This window comes from Manihot esculenta, chromosome 16, assembly GCF_001659605.2.
Source record: "Manihot esculenta cultivar AM560-2 chromosome 16, M.esculenta_v8, whole genome shotgun sequence".
NCBI classification, from domain to species: Eukaryota; Viridiplantae; Streptophyta; class Magnoliopsida; order Malpighiales; family Euphorbiaceae; genus Manihot; species Manihot esculenta.
In genome coordinates this window covers 5,773,352-5,793,830 of record NC_035176.2, presented here as the reverse complement: position 1 = coordinate 5,793,830, position 20,479 = coordinate 5,773,352, and positions in this window count along the sequence as shown.

Below are 20,479 nucleotides of genomic sequence, written 5' to 3'. Positions count from 1 at the left end.
GCTTGCCTACTAGTCTTCTTTATTGATTAAATTCCTGTAATAATTTATCTTCTTCTAAAATAAGCTTTAACCTTATAGGAAAAGAAAAATATATTGCTTTAACATTAGTGAATCTGGTGTCTTCTAGGATATCCAAGATATATTTTTGTTGATTAAGAAATAAGCCTTTTGTGGATCTTGCAATCTCAACTCCTAGGAAGTATTTTATATACCCTAGATTCTTAATGCAAAATTGATTATGCAAGAATTGCTTAACTTGTATGATAACTTCTTTACTCTCTCCAGTTATCAAGACATCATCCATATACACTATTAGGAAAAAAAGAAACCTACATTAGATCCTTTAGTGAACAAGCAATTATTACATATTGATTGAGTGAACCTATAGGACTGCAAGATAGCTGTGAATTATTTATTCCACTGCACACTTGCTTGTTTCAGGCCATACAGACTCTTGACTATTTTGCATATTAATCCATTATGGGCTTTACTATAACTTAGAAGGTAGTCATGCATACATCTTTTTTAATGTGCCCATGGAGATATGCATTATTTATTTCTAATTAGTGAATTGATCGATTATAGGATGCAACAATGGCTAAGACACCATCTTAGCTACTGGTGAAAAAATGCCATGGAAATTAATACCTGGTAGTTAATTGTACTTTTTAGTCATTAATCTAGATTTTGTTTGTTAATACTTTCGTTAGGTTTATACTTATGAACTCATTTTGAAGTTATGGATTTCTTGCATTTCAATAGTTGAGTTGGGTACCATGTATGATTATTTTCCAAAATCTCTAGCTCATCTTGCATTGCACTACACCAATTACTATCATCTTTTGTCTATTGATAGGATTTATGCTTCTTGATTATAGAGACATGAGCCACAAAATTATTGTATGTGCTATAGAAAATAGGCATTGTTTGAACATAAATAATAAGAGGTAAGAAATTATGATTTGGACTATTAACCTTAGTATGATTATTGGATACTATTACCATAAAATTCGTTAATCATTTAAGCTTAGTAATAGTCATGGTACTTCTTCTTATTGATACTATAATAGTTAAAGGTTATGTGGTTTGGATGCTTAGTAAGGGAATGGGATCTATGGGTGGAGTTACTATATATTCATCTTGGGTGTTTTAACTGTATGATATTTGATCAGTGAAAATTTCAAAGGTAGTTATAGGAATAGGTAAGGATGACTCAACATGTTTTCTGGGGTAAGAAATGAGAGAAGAAAAATATTGTTCATGAAAAAAATCTCTAAATATGAAAGTTCTTTTCTCATTGACATTAAAAACATTTTAAGTTTTTAAATTATCACATAGTCAATAAAAGTACACTTTGAAGCCAATAAAAATACACATAACAAATTATCAAATTATCCAGTTAAAAAGAAAATTATGAGAAACAGAGATATAGTGTTCCTAGAAAACCAAACCATTAAAGATGTTGAGAAGGATGAAAAACCAAAGTCTATCAATGAGATTCCCATTAACCTTAACACAAAGCCTCCTATAGTACCACATGGTGACAAGGGAGATAAGCAAGAAGATGATGGTGAACCTATTCAGAATGATGTTGAAGTAATTCCTACAAATGAACTGCCTTAATTAAGAAGATCTACAAGTGGCAGAATACATTTCCAGAGATATTCTCCTAATGAATATAACTTATTGACTCAAGGGGGAGAACCAGAAGACTACTAAAAGGCAATAGAAGATGGTAAAAAGAATGAGTAGTTGAAAGTCATGGAAGATGAGATGAAGTCCTTGCATGAGAACCACACTTATGACTCAGTGAAACTGCCTCAAGGTAAGAAAGCATTGAAGAACAAGTGAGTGTCCAGGTTGAAGACTGAATAAAGCAGCTTATAGCCAAGGTACAAGACGAGACTGGTTGTGAAGGGATTCAGTCAGAAGAAAGGTGTTGACTTTGAAGAGATTTTCTCACTAGTAGTCAAGATGTCTTCTATCAGAGTTGTACTTGGATTAGCAGCTAGCTTGATTTTAGAGGTCAACAACTTGATGTGAATATAATTTTCCTCCGTGGTGACTTAGAGGAGAAAATTTATATGGAACAACCAGAAGGATTTAGAATCAAAGGCAAAGAGCACTTAGTGTGCAAATAGAAAAAGAGCTTGTATGGCCTCAAACAAGCTCCCAAACAAATGTACAAGAAGTTTGACTCCTTCGTGGAGAATCACGGGTATGAGAAAACTACTTCTAATCATTGTGTATTTGTAAAAAAGTTTGCAAATGACAACTTTCTTATTCTCTTGTTATATGTGGATGATATGTTGATTGTGAATCATGATACTGAGAAGATTAATGGCTTGAAAATTGAGCTTGGCAAGTCCTTTGCTATGAAGAATTTGGGACCGGCAAAACAAAATCTTAGAATGAAGATTTCTAGGAACATAAAAAATAGAAAGTTGTGGTTATCTCAAGAGAAGTACATTGAGAAATTTCTCAGCAGATTCAACATGAGCAATTCAAAACCAGTTTGCTCTCCACTTATAGGTTATTTCAAGTTAAGTTCTAGTCAATACCTTTCAAGTGAGAAAGATAAAGAAGAGATGAAGAATGTACCTTATGCATCCGCAGTTGGTAGTTTGATGTACGCCATGGTATGCACAAGGCCAAATATTGCTCATATTGTTGGTGTGGTTAGTTGGTTTCTCTCAAATTTGGGTAAAGAATACTAGAATGCTATGAAGTGGATTATTAGGTATCTTAAAGGCACTTCTAGAGTTTGCTTATGCTTTGGTGATGGTAAACCTGTGTTAGATGGTTACACAAATGCAGACATGGGTTCGATGTTGATTCTCGCAAATCAACTTCTGGATACTTGATGACCTTTACAGAGAGCAGTAGTGTCTTGGCAATCAAAACTACAGAAATGTGTTGCATTATCTTCCATTGAGGCATAATACATTTCTATTACAGAAGATAGTAAAGAACTCTTGTGGATGCAGAAGTTCTTACAAGACTTGGGCATTAAACAAGAGAATTATGTCTTATTTTGTGACAATCAGAGCGCTATTCATTTTAGCAAGAGTTCGACCTTTCACTCAAGGTCCAAGCATATTGATGTGAGATATTATTGGATACGAGATGCGCTGGAGATGAAGTTATTTTAGTTGGAAAAGATTCACATTGATGACAACGACTTTGATATGATAACTAATGCATTGCATATGGAGGAGCTTTTTGTTTGCAAGAAGATAGCAGGGATAGCTAGTCTCCCCACTTTAATGTGCCGGGAGAGATTTGTTGGCAATGTGACTCATTCAAGTAGGGCCCACACTTCATTAAACAAAAAAAAAGGAAAAATAAGAAATATAAAGGAGTGCAGTGTGTGCGTGTGGTATAAATAGGTAAGTAAGACAAATTAAAAAGAGATATACTGGGGTTAGTGTAAAAAATAGAAGAGAAAGAGAAGACTGGATTGCAATTTTGAAATCTTGATCGGACGGTCGATCCTCACCAGATCTTGATGAAATTTCAGTATATTGCTCTGTTCACCTAGTTCTACAAAGTGAATAGTTTTGATTTTCAGTTTGGTTCTCTGTATTAGTTAGATCTACACCCTTAATTCTTTTTACTTATTGTGTGAAATTCACCTATTGCGTGAGGAGTTATTTTATGTTAGCAAAAAAAGTTGTCTTTGATAATTGTTGTGAGTCTCTAATTGAACTAAAGAGAATTATTTGTGTATCCATTAATTTATTAGTAGAAGATTTAACTCGACTCGATCCCGTGGTTTTTTCCTTCACATCGGAGGGTTTTCCACGTAAATTTAATATTTTTATGGTTGATTGCTTTTACACTTGATAAATTATTGTTATTTGTGTTGTCTATTTGATTTACATAGAGAAAAAAATATTGATGCAGATTTTGAATTGTTTCTGCCGTGTCTGAATTTTTTTTTTTCAATAAATTTTTTCTTTATAAAAGTTAAACTAGATTGTTCATATTATTTATTGTTTAAAATTGAAAAGCAAAATAGATTTATATAAATTATCTTATTTTATATAAAACGTATAAATTTTTATGTAATATAATCAGAGACTTTTAATTGATATTGTTCTAAAATAACTTTTTTATCTTATTTAAAATAATTTATTAGTTATATTTTTTATTTAATATTAATATATCAATTATCAATATAAAAGAATCATCTCAAGTTATTTTAATAGATTTATTTTGAAAAAATTAGAATATTTAAATAATAATATTTTAAAAAGTTATATAAAAATTATATACAGATAGTAATAGACAAAATAAATAATTTTAATTAGTAATATGATAAAATATATATATATAAAACTACAAAATTTGTTATACAAAAAATATTTTTTACTTTTAAAAAAATTATTGATATTTATTTTATTTTTAAGAAAAAATATTAACAATAATGTTTATTGTTGCAATTAAAATTATACATTTTTTGAAGAAAATCTATATTATTACTAATAGTGTAGTGAAATTATTTTATACTTAAATATATTAATATTTATGAAAATTTTAATTTAATATTAACACAATATATTATTGTTAAATAAGATAAAATTATCATATATAAAAAAAACTTTATATTATAATTTTACACTATTTAAATATGTGAATATATTTATTAAGAGTAATAAAATAACAAGTACATATAGTTTAAATATTTTTATATTTTATTTTATTTTGAGTTAATTTTATAATAATTAAATTTTAATATCAATATTTTCATTTTAAAAATATTTTAATTGTAATTATCCATGTGAAATCCCCATATATATTAAAAGTATAAAAAATATCATAATTACACGTACAAAATAAATACAATATCAAATATAATATTAATTTATATATGAATATTATTATTTAATTATTTAAATAACTTGTTATTTTCAATATAAATTAATAACAATAATAATATAATTTTTAAATTTTTATTTAATAAATAGATAAAAAAAATTAACAATAATAATAATTGATCAAGCATAATTTAGCCACATTTTTATCATAATTATTATTGTTTATTTACACATTTTTTAGTTTAATTTATGATTTTTATCTTGTTTTTACAGAAAAGGAAGAAATTGGAAAATGGGAGAAAAAGTGCAGAAAAATTACAAAAGGATGATTTGCCCAGTGATTTGCCCAAGATCACCAGAAAATCTGCTCCAATCACTGCCCAGATCAAGTTAAAGCAGAAACCCAGAGGCAACAGACAGCAGTGATTTGCCCAGCGATTTGTCCAAGAAACTCGAAGATCACTGCCCAAATCACTCGCAGAAGACAGAGAGAACTGACTGGCAGAAACGTGATCAGGTCTGTGATTTGCCCAATCACTTGAAGAAACTGGTCAAATCACCGGGCAAATCACTTTGACAGCAGAAAATACAGCAGAGCGGGAAATTGTTCAGGAAACCGAATTTCAAGTTTTCAGAAGTCCAAATCCAACTCAATCACTACCAAAACAATTCCAAGAGCCACGAAAGAGTTTCTCACCTAAGGAATTCCAGTTGCAATTAAATTCAACATCAAAAGAGGAATCACAAGCCAAATTAAAAAGGGATTTCAAAACCCTAGAAGGATGGAACTCTTCAGCTATAAAAAGGGCAGCCTCCAAACCAGCAAAGGATCATCTTCTGATCAGCAACTCAACTCGCCAGAAACTCTCCAGCATCTTCCTTTTTCTTTTCTTTTCATCTTTTTGTGTATTTAGTCCACCATGAGTGGCTAAACTCTTTCTTTTCTAGTTGAAGTTGGTGAATTTCAGATTTTGTGATGAATTGGGAGATTTAAATCTCCATTGTTAAACTTCTATTTATTTTCAATATTTATGCAATTTGAGCTTTCCATAAATATTACTTTGCTTTTAGAATCAATAAGGGCCCATTGCTTTTAAATTGCTTAAGTAATATTGTTTGAATGGTTTAGGTCCGTAATTGCTTAGGTTGTTCAAATACACATTTAATCAAATTGCATAATCTAAACTTGACCACGCGGTTGGCAAGGATAGAATTAGGTTTCTCTAAGTCTTAATGCAGTTAACAGTTGTTCGATGCTATAATGCCCCAAGGACGTTCCTTGGCAACTTGTTAACTAGTGTTTGATTAGCGAACGTTTCCTAATCAAACTAGAACTAAGGAGGAATTTGGATTGTGAGAAGCGTCTTCCACATCCAAAACTAATTTATTGGAATAAATAGGAGTGTTAAAGAATCAATGATCAATTCTAAACAATCTGAAATAGATCCATACTTCAACTAGAAGCTTTTCTCTTATTGATTTACTCATCTTTAAATTATTTGCTTGCTATTGTTAATTAGCTTTAGTACATCTTCAACACAAAACCCCCCTCTTTTATTTACTTGTTATTTACTTGACCTAGTCATTATTAGGAAAATCATTGGTGTCAATTCCCTGTGGTTCGACCCTATTGCCACTATCTACAAGTTTATTGTTGATTGTTTAATAGGTTTATTTTTGACGGCTTCGACAACCGCTTATCAATAATATAACTGCATTTTATAATGACAATTTAAAATTTTATTTAATAAAATTTTTGTTTTTTAAGTTTTTATAAATTCATTAATTGTATAATTAAATTATAAATATTATTTAAAAAATTAAAATTTTACTATTAAAGATAATAAATATATAAAAATACATTGCACGTGCCTAAAAAAAATTTAGCATTACAAAATTGATGGATTTTCGTTTAATAATATTTTAAAAATTAAATATTATACTTAATGTGCACTCCAAGGCTTAGCTTGGTGGAAAGTGCATCTGTAGTTTTGAAAGGTCTAAGGTTCGATTCCCCAACCCCTATTTCAAAAAAAAAAATATTATACTTAATGTTAGTATTTCAAAATTAATTATTTGATTCGATTTAAAATCAAATTGAATCGAATAAATTAAAAATTAAAATTTTAGTATTTATAAAAATTAAATCGAATTGATTTTAGTTAAAAATTAAATCGAACTAAACCGATCTGATTTGATTCGATTCGATTTGATCGGTTTGAATTTTTAATAAATTTTTTATTTTTTACGTATTTTAAAATTTAATTGAAATATTTTAATTTTAATATGATTTAATTTTATATTATTAAAAATAATATATTATTATCACTAATCGATTTAATTTAGTTTTTTTTAATTTTTTTCTGATCAAAATTAAACCGAATAAAAATAACTGAAATTTTTTAGATCTAGATTGATTTTAGAATCGGTAAAAACAGAGAATCAAGGGTTTAAGATTTAGTTAGAGGTGAATTGAAATTTAATCGGTATATTATAAAATAATAATAATAAGATTAATAACAATTAATATTTTTATATCTTTTTATAAATAATTAGTAAAAAAATTATACTTAAAATTTTAAATTTTAAATATTTTAGAAAATAATTTTAGACTTTAAATAAAATATATACTTTAAATTAAAATTTTATAATAATAAATAAAAATAAAAATTTTTGTATTTATATAAATAATGAATTTTTATGTACTTTGTAATCTAAAAATAAAAAATTAAAGCAAATTAATAATTTAATTTAACTAATAAAATAAATTATTAATAACATTAATTATTTAAATGGCAAACAGCCTTAACATGATAATGTGATGGTAAATACATCTAAATAAATTTGAGAGATCTTAAATTTTACTCTCGATTTTCATTTCAAAAATTATAAATTCTTACTTTTTCATTTATGGATTAGTTAATTGATAATTATTTTACATTAATGTAATTTAATAAAGCACTTTTATAATATATATTCTAAGTAAACATTTGTTATAAAAGAATTAGTAAATTAAGGAAGTTTATTGGGTGTGCAGGCGTTATAAATTTAATTCTTATTTAGAATATTTTTTTAATTAAAACAGAATGATTTAATTCAAAAAATTAAAATCAAACCATCCAGTTTGATCAAAACTCGATTGATTTACACCGAGTTGAGTTCTAGTACGTATCAAAGTTAAAAGTTTAAACTGAATTAGATCAATCTAATTCTAATAAGTATACTTTTTTCAAGTAGGTTTTTTCTAATCCAACTGTGCAATTCAGATCTAGTGGTGCATGCATTGATTTTCGTTTTTTCTCCTTAGCCTAAATCATGCTCCTTCGGCCGGTATGCTCACCCTCTTCTCTTTAGTTTTTCTTTAAGTCTTTAGCTGTTAGTGTTTAAGTTACTTTAGTAGTGCCAATATTTGGAAGGGAGAGAACTATAGATAGGGCTGAGCCGTATTCAGTTCAAATAAAAAAAATTGACCAAATCGAATCGATTTGAATATTTGATTTGATTTTTTATATATTTCGGTTCGGTTTGATTTTTAATTTTAAAAATTTCGATTATTTCGGTTCGGTTCGATTTTGATAAAAAAAAACTAAAAAAACCGAACCGAACCGATTAGTGATAATAATATATATTTTTAATAATATAGAGAAATTAAATTATATTAAAATTAAAATATTTTAATTAAATTTTAAAATATTAAAAATAAAGTGTAAAAAATAAAAAAATTATTAAAAATCAAAATCGATCAAACCGAACCGAATCAGACCGATTCGGTTCGATTTGATTTTCATAAACACTAAAATTTCAATTTTTGATTTATTCGATTGACAATGCTCACCCCTAACTATAGGTGGCTGCATAGATAGTCCTTTCCTTTTAAGAGATGAGATTGGCATCAATTTCTTCTTTTATGTACACTTTAAGTTACTTTAGTAGTACCAAATATTTGGAAGGGAGAAAACATATATAGGCTGCATGGATGGTCCTTTCCTTTCGAGAGACGAGATTAGCCTCAATTTCTTTTTTTATATACACATTAGTTTGTAGATGATAGCCGATGAAATTATCATTATTGGAGATCTTTTTAAATTATCAGAGATTTTTTATTTTAAACTGTTTGAATTTATTAGGAGAGGTGACCTATATTTTCTCTTCGATTTGAATTGACATCAAATTTTACTGTTTTTGAATTGTAGAGTTTTAATAGACGACTTTTATTTATAAATTTGCCTTATTTATCCATTTAACCTTGTTTGCACTGTTATATAGGCTCTTATGTAGTAGGCCTTGGGCCTAATTTATCAATGAATGAATTTCTATATTTGAGCAAAAAAAAATCATCATTAAGCTTGCAAGTACCAATTAAAGATATGATTCACTAGCCATTCCTCCACTGCAAACTAATTCACAAGTCTGGTCATTAAATAATTAATGTTTACCTAACAATTGCTTGCTAATTTTATCTAGAATGATTCATGTTCTAGCAACATCGACTCATTCTGAGTCAGGTCAAGGAGTTTGAATTCATGTCCCTTCTTCTCATATAGTTTCTTTGATCAAATTAATGATATTTCTCTATTTTTCAAAAAAAAAATACTAATATTAAAATTTATATTTAAATATTTCATTCGATAATTATTAAATTCATTTTGTTATGAACTTGAGCTCCCTACATGCTTATCCTTTACTTGTTTCAACAATATAAAGTCAAGGTTCATCCAGCGATGGATATTTTTTCTTTTTATCTCAGTTTCTGTACTTCTTCTAGAATATTCTTATTGAATTCTTTATAAAAAAATTACTATTTTTTAATATTTTTAATTTTTATAAAGAAAATATTTTATCGTAGAAAAAAACTATTTTTCACTGAATTTGGTGTTGGGCATTCCCAAGAAAGTTGGAACGTAATTTTCTCCCAGACAGAAAATGCCATACCTAAACAAACAATGAGTCAATGCATTAAATGAATTGCATAAGCATTTTGGGATAAGAATGAAGATGATGATGATCATAAAATTCATCAAGCTCAAGCTGCCATTTGTCTTTAATTAAAAATTAATTCATGAACCAGGTGATGTTCAGTAGTCGTCACCATTTGCTTATCCAATTTTCTCTTTAAAATAACTTGGTGGATAAGAGTCGATCCACATAAATAAAATTATTTAAATAAATTTTTATTATATTATAAAAATTAAATAATAAAAGGCTTAATATTCTTATTAATAAATTTTTTAATATTTTAAAAATATTTTAAATAATAAATTTCACTATATTTAAAAAACTAAATAGCCTCTATATACTTAACCATTGAATCAAGCCAGTTTTCCCAATTTTGAATAGTCAGAAGTAGGGGTGAGCATTCGGTCGGTTCGGTTCAAAACCGAACCGAACTGAATAAACCGAAAACCGAAATTTTAGTTTTTATGAAAACCGAACCGAACCGATTTTGGTCAGAAACCGAATCGAACCGAACCGGTCTGATTCGGTTCGATTCGGTTCGGTTTGATCGGTTTCGATTTTTAATATTTTTTTAATTTTTTAAACTTTATTTTTAGTATTTTAAAATTTAATTAAAATATTTTAATTTTAATATAATTTAATTTCTCTATATTATTGAAAAAAACATATTATTATTCCTAATCGGTTCGGTTCGGTTTTTTCGGTTTTTTTCTGATCAAAATCGAACCGAACCGAAATAACTAAAATTTCTGAAATTTAAAACCGAACCGAACCGAAATATATAAAAAACCGAACTAAATTTTCAAATCGATTCGATTCGATCGGTTTTTTCGATTTGAACCGAATTCTGCTCAGCCCTAGTCAGAAGTTGTTGAGGTTTTGGATCATCAAGGACTATTTGCAATATTACAAGCATGCCTGCTTATGTCAATCATTTAATTGCCTACAAATTATCCACGTGGATATTAATTTTTTTATATTTTCCATACTAATATTTCGAATATATTCTCAATATTTATACTTTATTTGTCATACTTTAATTGGTATATAAAATAATGTTATGTTTGGTATTGCCATAATCCAATACAACACAAACAGATTTTCTATGAAAGTATTTTAAAAGATAATTTCATTTTTAATCACTCAATATTAATAATTAATTAATATTAAAATAAAAATTTTTATTTCCATTTCAAGAAAATTTTGTATTATTTATAAAAAATTAATAAAAATTTTAATTATTTAATTATTTATATTTAATGTGGTTAAAATTAAATTAAATCGAATGTGATTGATTAATCTACAAAAGAGAAAGAGCAAAGTGATTAACGTTTATGTATGACTATTTCAATATTCAAATCAGTAAATTATTAAAATGGACGAATATAATAAATTATTTTAAAGTTAAAATATGTGAGTAAAAATATCTATTAATTAATATTAATATTAATTAATTTTTATTTATATTTTATAATTAAAATTTATTATTATATAGTTATTTGTCTAAAAAATTTTAAATTGTTTCAATAATTAACCTCCTAATTAGAGGTAATTATATATTTTTTATTCTCTTAGTTTGTAAAAATATATATATTTAATTTTTTTTTTGAAATGGATATATATTTAAAATTTTTAAATTTAAATTTAAATTTAAAAAATCAAATTAGATATAAAATATATTATATACTGAATATAAATTTAATAAAAAGTTTATTAGAAATAAGTTTATATTATTAACAAAATCACAATCAATTAAATAAACGTAAATAATGTAAAAATGGAGAGAATAAGTAGAAAGATCGATAATCTAAAAACTTGTTATAACATGTTAAAATAATTTTTTTAACAATTTAAAATTAAGTGATTCTATTAAAATAAATAAGTAAATTATTATAAGTTATTGAATTTTTATAAAATTAATTAATTTATCTCTTGAATTATTACTATTTATTTTATATAATTTTAATTATATATATTATCTAATTTTATAATTATAAATATTAAATTATTCAATTTATTTAACTAAAATTAAAATAAGTCAATTAATAATTTTTTTTTAAAATAAATTAACTGATTTAACATTTTATAAAATAAAAAATATTTTAATTGAATAATTTTAAAATGGTAATAAATTAGTGAATTTTTAAAAAACAAATTAGAGATTTTAATAATTTTTAAAATGAATTAGAAAATTGAGTGACGTGAAAAATTACCGAAATTTTAAGGTATGAAAAATATATAATTTACAGCCTTTTTATCCTCGAAAATATATAATTTACAGCTCAGGAACGCGAAGTTGAGCTGTTGCCACCCGTACCGGAAATGGCGTGAAGGCTGGCATCACCACATCCCCACAACAACCGACTAAAATTCCACGTAATCTTCTGTATGCTCGCCCTAGTCTTTGGAGTTGAATCCTGCCTGGGTTTACATTCAGTCTTTCAGATTAAAAAGCAAAACAATATCAACGGTTGATAAGCTTATGCTTAGGTGTATGCGAATTGGGATTGGCCCACGTGTTAATTGACGAGGACACATGAGCACGCCAAATACTTCAAAAATGTTATCCTCCTTACCTCTCATCTTAAATGTCTTTTAAGTTTTTCACCGAAATTTTAAAAAATAGTCTCATTCTTTTAATGGATCGACTAAAATGCTTTTGTAGTAAACATAATAATAATAATATTATTATGTTTATTATTATTATTATTGATGATCTGAAATCCAATAGAATAGGGTTTTAAAAGGATTTTTGTATTGAAGAATAAAAAGCTTCCTATCTCTCTAGAGGGGTGTCCCTTTTATCATTTTCTTCCTGCTTGCTGGTGACGTATAACGGCTCTCTCATGATTGGACCACGCGTCTCTGCCATACAGATATGGGCGTACGAGGATATCGATGCCTGCTCCATGCGTAACGGCCTCTGATTCTCCCCCGTGCGTACACTCGAGCGGATCTGCCAGGCTGTATGACGAGTCTCGTTCTGGATTCTGGGCTGGGCTGAGGGTTGGGCCGGACGCTGAACCCAGGAAGAGAAGGAATCCGTGGGGAGGTTATACGGGCTGGACCGATCTCGATGAGGAAGAATCTAGTGGAGTCCGGCCTCAGGGATCTGGTGATCCGGGCCTGTTTTACTTGAGAGGGCGTGCGGACCTTCCTTTCATGGGCCGTGGCCGTAATCCAGGCCCAGGATTGGGGGTAGGGAAATCCAGCGGTCATCAATTGCCCCTTCACCTTCTTGGCAGTTATTGCTCTAACTGCCGAGGGGGTGAATATCGAGAACCATTATGACCGCGCCTGTTCGTGTGTAGCTGCCTTCATAACTCCCTTTCATCTTTTTGTCACTCCTCATTTCTTGAATCCTATCTGCCTTTTTCCCTTTCTGGTCTTTCCTTACCTCTCGTATACTCTGCTCTTTTTACTTTCCTGTCATTATCGCCTGGACATGCCTTTTTTTTCCTTTTCCATGAACATCTTTTAAAGATCCTGACATCATGGGCTCAAAGTCTAGAGTTACTTTACTTTGTGCTAAGACTTCAGATTTTGAGTATATATCAGCGTCAACTCCTCTTCACTCTTAGGCCCTTTGTCGGAGAAAGGGGGTCTTTCTTTCCAGCCCTCTGTCTATTTCCTTCTTCCAGCGAGATTCTCCTGTTTTTTCTTCAAAGGACCTATTTGACGCCTTCTTCAAACGGATTGAGGTGAGCCTGGGGCTTCATTGCTTTGTTGCCCCAGAGGTTTGCTCTAATCTTGCTTTCATTATCTTGACAAAAGATTATCCTGACTTATCTCTGTTTGGAACTTTTTGCAGTACCTGAGATAAAGATGGGTCAGTCCAAACCTCTTGAAAATCTGAAATTACCTCGAGGGAGTCTGAAGGTTGCTTCAGCGGTCCTCCTAGTAGGGCGGTTGATGGGTAGGGTCATTTGGCAGGTCGTTGAAACTGTTTTACCTAGATCGTCTGGCTGGCCTCCTCCTCTGGTTGTTGTTCAAGCTCCAAAGAGGCTATGGGCTGTTGAGAGGTCTGCTTTGACTTTACCTTCCTTCGAGAAGGAAATTTCCCCGATGCCCCTGTTGTCTGCTTTTGATATAAATGGAGGTGGCGAAAATGATCAATTTATTGTCCCCTTTGGTGTGGAATACCTGTATTATGAGAGGCTGAGATCTGCTGCACTCAGTCAAGCTTCCGTCGATGCCTTCGAATATATGCTCTGTGATCTTCTTGAAGCCGTAACTCGAAGACTTATGTTTTTCATGCGTGATATATGAACAGCATATAATATCTGAGCTTGTTCGTATGTACCGTGAATCACACTTGGGCAACCGAATGTTTGCCTATAGGGGAACAGTGAGAAATACTTGTGGGAATCAACTTATTCAGTTCCCCTATAATAACGAAGCAGAACTCGGCCGGCCTACACGGCTCGTTTTCCGTATCCGAGAGTTCCTCTGTATCGAAAACTAGGATAGTGTGATAGGTGATAGTGATGTAAACATAGATGATGTACCTGGTCATGTAAATCCTCTGAGGATAGCTTTTTATTCTGTAATGTGGGTATTCGTAACGTGTTGTAATGAAACTTTCGTTTTTTCGTTCATATTCGAACTGTTCCTTCTTTATTATGAATGAGATGTTGAGACTGTTTTCTTCGTGGTTTTCTCTGAGAAGTCTACGATATTGTTTTTTCCTTCTTGCCTTTTAATTGATCCGACCTAGAATCCATTTAGCCAGTCTGAGTTTTCAGTTTACTCTTTCCGAGCTGTACCAACCGACCTGCGAGCTCGCTTTCGGTTTACTTTATCCAAGCGAGACTAACCGACCTGCGAGCTCTGCTTTTAATCAAGGGGTTGAGCTTCTGACCCATAACTTTCAATTTACTTTTTTCGAGCTGGACTAACCGACCTGTGAGCTTTGTTTTTAATCAATGGGTTGAGCTTCTGACCCATAATTTTGTAGGATTCTGAGGCGTCTTCATCGCTTCGTTCTGGGCTCCTGGCCTTTGCTTAATGATGATCCTTCTTAGGTGATAGGCTGGTCTGACCTTTATCATGCTTCCCCCTGTTTGTCTCCTTGGGTCTTTCTATAACTTACTCGTTTTCCTTAGTTTTTACTACCTGAGCGGTGATGATGTGCATTTTGCGTGTCAGGTCGTCCTGAGCGAGAGATTCAATTGGAGCTCGGTCTCAAGGTTTTGACAATTTGGGTTTATCTTATATAGATAGCATGTGGGCCTTCGGCTGATGGGCTATTGTCGTGGGCCTGGCCCTTTGTAGGGGTGGAGAAGCCCAGCGGTCATCTCCTTGCCCCTTTACCTTCTCGCCGGTTATTATCTAACCGTTGAGAGGGTAAACTTCGAGAGCAATTAATGATCGCGCCGCTCCAAGACAAAACTGCTCAGAACAACGTTTCATCTCATTATTGCCTTTCACTTCGAATTCTCCCTGTCTTCTGAAGAAACTCGCTCTCTTCTGCTCTTTGTTTTCCTGCAACTTCTTCTGCTTTTTCCACCCTATTGCGTTTTCAGGTACGCTTCTTTGTTCTTCCATGGAGGGTCCAAAGCTCCCGGATGTCGCTAATCTTAGGTCGCATATCACTTCTTCTACCATAAATAAACATATTTCTCGGAGGTATTTAGATACTCCGCTTTATCTTATTCGAGCTCCTTTCCAAAATGAAAGGATAGTTCTTCCAAACCCTCCCCCCTGGTTTGATGGATCCCCAGAGGGGGCGTTGTATAGTCTTTTTCCTCAAACAGAGAGATTTCGGTCTACCTTTCCCTTTTACTCCTTTTTTTGTCGAGGTTTTCTGATACTTCGGAGTAACCCCTCGGATGTTATCCCCAAATTCTATTCTGTTCATGAGTTGTTTCGAATCCATCTGCCGAAGCTGGGGTTTCACACCCACGGCCTGTCTGTTCGTCACTTTCTTCAGTCTCGTTAGGGTAGTTCAGAATTTCTATTATTTTTCCCCCCGTAGTGGGTTGTCTCTTTTCACGGGTTACAAGGATTCCATAAAGGGATGGGTTGAGAATTTCCTTGTGGCGGAGCTGAAATTAGAATCCGCCTTATCATGGGAAGTGGATCTAAGTTGGGAGGATGTTCCTCCGGGCTGCAATGACCTGCCCCGATTGAGCCTTATTGAGCAGGTGGGGTTGCTTCGACTGACTTCTGTTGAGAGGAAGTATGACGTCGATAAGTGTATGTTCGTGTCTAATCTTAGGGATATCCGGGACACGGGTATAGTGCCTCGTCCAGCGATTCTGTTTCTTCTTTGTAAATGATATTATAAAATGCGCTAATCCTTTATAGTTTCTTGTTTTTGCAGCTTCTGACGTTAAAATGGAAGAGATCAAGCATCCGAAGAACTTAGTCCTGTCTCGGGATAATATGCATGCAATTTTCGATGCCCTTCGGGCTGGGCGTTCGGTGCCTGAGGTCGCTGCAGAGGTGGCTCAAGTTGCTTCTTCCAAGAAAGTTAGCCGACCTCCTACCAAGGCTTCCTCTCGAGATCCTAAGCTGAGCTCTCGAGGCTCTAAGTCATTTCGGCCGTCTAGTCGTGGCAAGTCGGCCTTGACTATTAAGCCTACTGAAGAGCCTAAGTCTGCTCAAGCTTCTTCAGAGGGTGTGAAGGAAGTTTCTTTAGCCATTGTGGAGCAGACCGAGGTCGTTGAACAAACACAGTTGGGTCTTGCTCATTCTTCTGAAGAGGTGTCAGGGGGAAAATTTAAGTCCCCCATTACCGAGGATGAGAAGGCCCCTGGGAAGGGAAAAGAGATCGTCCTTGTGGAGGGTGACGTCTTGGAGGCGCCTGCCAGGGATGCCCCTGCCCCTGTGGGGGTCAGGTCTGAGTCTGGAGACCCCGTAGGGAAAACCGGGGACAAGCGTCCAGCGCCTCATGGAACATCTGCCCCTCCTCCTGCCCAGAAGAAGCCTAGGGCTTCCAAAGGATCTTCTCCTGCCCTTCCTCCTATTGGGAAAGGAAAAAATGTTCCTGTTGTACCTCTGTTGTCTTCTACTGACAACGACACTCTGAACGTAGCGGACATCACCTCTCAATCTCCGGCCAATGCCGTCACCAAATTTCTTAGAGAACGGATGTTCGGCGAAGCTACAGAGGCTTCGGATCCACGCCTGCTTGCCCTTACTGGTTTTTTAGCCAGTTCTACCAAGGAGCAAGCGTCCTTCCGATCCCGATCTCGTGAAGAGCTCGGGAATACAATCAGGGAGATGCTTTTGATGGTAAATTATTTTTCTCTCTCTTTTGGTCTTCTTTATTTCTTTCTTTTGATGGTTGTTCTCCCCTACTAGGTGACGGGTCTTTTTATGGAGGTGGACGCTCGCGAGCACTCCGTCCGGGAGTCCGTGGATCGCCGGATTGAAGAGGCGCGCCTGGAGGAGAATATATCTGCCACCAATGACGCCAGAGGCAATCTTCTAGCTGCCCGGGAACATTCCCAGTCCCTCCAGGTGGAGTTGCACTCTGCGTTGGAGGCCCTTAAAAAAGCTGAAGGCAGAGCAGCTGAGGCAGCAGAGCACACCAAATCCCTGGAAGCAGAGTTGTCTCGTACTCACAGGGTTCTCAAGGAGTCTGATGAGAGGACAGCTGAGGTGGAAGTTCATTGTGTGGAAGTTTTAAAGCAGCTGTCCTCTATGACTCTTCAGGAAAGAGATGAGGCTGTAAGTCAGAGGAATGAAATCCAGTGCCAATATGAAGCCTTAAAGGCTGATTCTGAAGGACTTCAAGTTCGCCTGAATGAGGTGAATGCTCAGAAGGAGAGGGCCCTAGCTCGGGTGGAAGTCCTTGAGCAGGAGCTGAGCACGAGCTCTGAACGTATCAGAGTCCTGGCTTCATCGGCGGAGGAGTCCCAACTTTGCCATCAACAGCTTAACCATGAAGTCAGGACTTTGGAACGTAAATGTTCAGCCCTGCTCGAGGTGGTGAAACATGCTGAAGGCAAGGTCCTGCTAGAACGTGAGAGGTGTCTAGCGGAATATCAGGAGTCGGAGGAGCTGAAAAGAAAGATTGAGCAGGCCTGTGAAGCTTACCTTCAAGACTACAAGGATTCCCCTGAGCTGAAGGCATTCATAGCTGAGGCCTGTGAATCACATTTTGATGAATATAAAGCCTCTGCAGACATGAAATCTGCTGTTCTTCAGAAAGCCTTCCGCATGTACGTAACCGACTACAATCGCGGCATAAGGGAAGCTAGACATGCTCCTGATACTCCTCTGGAAAAGCTTCGTATGGCCGAAGTGGACTCTGATGGCGAGCCGGTGTTGTATGGAGAAGATGATTTTCCTATGCCTAGAGGGGACTGTCGCGTTGGAGGCCCGTCGGCTGTATCTTCTGAAGAAGAATCCGAGCTGGATGGGGAGGACATGGGAGCCCTTGAGTCTGAAGGAGGCGACCCCGAATCTGAAGGGGAGGACCTCAATCCAGGGTTGGAGATTGCCCCTGTTGTTGATATGGAGAAATCTGACCCAAAGGATACCGGGCTTCCTTCAGATACGATTGTAAATAAAAATAGTGTAGGCGAGGATGTTCTTACAAATGTAAGTCCTTTAAGGACTATCTTTCCTTCAACCTCGTCCGATAAGTAGATTGTAACAGCCCTGTATTCTTAATGAAATTTTAATTTCTTTTTACTTGAACTATTTTTCGCTTTATAATTTATCTCTCCTTCTTGTAACTGTAATGCTTATATTGTATAAGTTTTTTTCGAACTGAACTAGCCTTTAGTTATGAGCTCGGCTCTCAGCTAATTGTCTGAGCTTATGAGAAGTCCGATCACATACCTTTGAATGGTACTTAACTGGGCTTCCTTTTTAGCTCTGACTTGTCAGGAAATGAAGCTGAGGTCCTTTCTTCCCAAGTTGCCCCTTTGCCTCCTCAACCTTTCATTACATGAATGTTGAGGGGGTAAATCCTTAGACTCAGTATATGTTTGTGTGGGCGTTTTTTTTTTTTTTTTATCCGAGCTGAGAGCTCGGCTCTTCACTCTTTACTTAGGCTTTTACACCTATGGCCTGTGATGCTTCTCGTACCCCTGGGTGTCTTCCAGGCTATTTGCTGTCTAGACCTCTTTATAAGCTGAGCCAGCTTAGCGTCAGCAATCACTTTTTACGTTCAGTGCCTTTTGGCTATAGTGCTCCGAGCTCCTTCGGGAGATCGGAGTTTGGCCTTTCTTTGATGCCTTTGGACTCATCTTTTTGTGAGGTCGGAACTGTATTTTTATGAATTGTCCCTGCATATGATATGGGGAATTTTTGCTTAAGGATGGCCTTAAGGCCTTCATCAGCTATTTTTGCTTTGTTTTCCCGGGAGTTCTTAGGGGATCCCGGTCTTCTTTTGTTTTTCCGGGATGACCTCGGGGCCTCGCTGGTTGTTTGTGTTCCAAGAGATCTTACGAGATCCTGGCTATTTTTGTTCCGGGGTGACCTCGGGGCCCCGCCGGCTGTTTGTGCTCCAGGAGATCTCACGAGATCCTGGTCGTTTTTGTTCCGGGGTGACCTCGGGGCTCCGCCGGCTGTTTGTGCTCCAGGAGATCTCAATAGATCCTGGTCGTTTTTGTTCCGGGGTGACCTCGGGGCCCCGCCGGCTGTTTGTGCTTCGGAGATCTCACGAGATCCTGGTCGTTTTTTGTTCCTGGGTGACCTCGGGGCCCGCCGGCTATTTTTGCTCCAGGAGATCTTATGGGATTAGGGATGTAAACGGGTAGGGTACCCGCAAAAATTAAACTACCCGAACCCGAACCCGATTTATATTAGTAATATCCGAATCCGTTCCGAACCCGATTAAAAATTAATTTAAATTATCTGAATCCGTCCCAAACCCGATTATTATTATCCGAATAAAATCCGAACCCGTTTAATCTTATATATTTTAATTAATAATTTATATAAAAAATATTTTATATTAATAATTTTCATTTAAAAAATTTAATATTTCTAAAGAATATTTAAATTTAAATTTTTAAATAAAAATATATAAAAAAAATTTATAAATATTATTGTAAAATATATTTTTTATATTAAATTAATTATTTATATAAACGGGTTCGGGTAGTGGGTACCCTGTACATAAAACCCGAATCTGATCTGAACCCGCAACGGATATTATTTTTAAAATCCGAACCCGTTCCAAACCCGATTATAACTACCCAAATCCGTTCTATTAGGGTTCGGTCGGATCGGGTATCCGAAAATACCCGATCCGTTGCTGTAACGACCCGGAAATCCGACCCGTTACCGGCGCTAGGATCCAGATCGGCTTAAGGCCGCCGGGACCCGTAGCAAGCCTACATACCTCCTGTAAACCTGTGGAATCCCATACATAACAACATATACATGATCTGTAAAAATTTTTCTTTTCTCTTATCCAAGCAAAACCTGTGCATGCACAAAATCATACATAAACCCCACACTGGAGTCCTCATCAAATACTCCAATGGGGTATCATCATCATACATATCAGCTTGGATAATCATGGTCATTAACATCATTACTCATTAAACATTCTGTACATAATGGGGATTCACACACCTCTAGGTCAAGCACTACTATAATCCTCAATACATCATCAAATCATTCATTACATTACATGGTCATAAATATTCATTACATCATGTTCATGTCCACTACTATCTATTACATCATACAAGACTTAACTTCACTCTAGCCGACTTCCCGATCTATCCTGTACC